Below are 895 nucleotides of genomic sequence, written 5' to 3' on the forward strand. Positions count from 1 at the left end.
AATAACACCACCCACTCCGTTGGTTTTTTTTTAGTGGGTATTCCAGTCGCTTCACGGCTGGCGAGTCCCACATACCCGCCCTGAAATAAGACAGTAATCCTGTCTTATTTCAGGACGGGATGCGTAAATGCATTTTTCTGACCAACGTTAAAAAAAAAAAAAAAAAAAAAAAAAACCTAACCTAACCTAACCTAACCTAACCCAACCCAACCCAACCCAACCCAACCCAACCCAACCCAACCCAACCCAACCCAACCCAACCCAACCCAACCCAACCCAACCCAACCCAACCCAACCCAACCCAACCCAACCCAACCCAACCCAACCCAACCCAACCCAACCCAACCCAACCCAACCCAACCCAACCCACTAACATCTGCGTTGGTTCTGTCGGGGCTACTTCCACTCGACATCAGAGTTCAAGAGGCAGCACAACTCTATTTGGCGAAAAAAGGCAAGTCAAAAGACTTTTTACCGCCAGGCAGGGAAATGGAACAATGGGTCCATTACCTCGACCAGCCCCACCCATCAACGCTCACCGAAACAAACTACGAGATCCTTGAAACCCTGGACGAAGAAACAATCAACTCTCATCATGTAACAGGCCCTATCATCTACACGGACGGTAGCAAGATAGACGGCAAAGTAGGCGCTGCCCTAACATGGTGGGAGAATGGAGCAGAAACTAAGTTTCAGCAATTCAAATTGGATCCAGCCTGCACCGTTTTCCAAGCAGAACTATACGCGCTGCATAAAGCAGTTCTACTTGCAAAACGGAGCGATGCCCCTCAAGTAAACATCATGAGTGACTCGAGATCATCCCTCGAGCTGCTCGAAAATCCAAAAACCAAACACCAAATAGCCCGTATAATCAAAGATAACATTATCAAAATTG

Source organism: Bicyclus anynana, chromosome 1 (genome assembly GCF_947172395.1).
Source record: "Bicyclus anynana chromosome 1, ilBicAnyn1.1, whole genome shotgun sequence".
Taxonomy (NCBI): domain Eukaryota; kingdom Metazoa; phylum Arthropoda; class Insecta; order Lepidoptera; family Nymphalidae; genus Bicyclus; species Bicyclus anynana.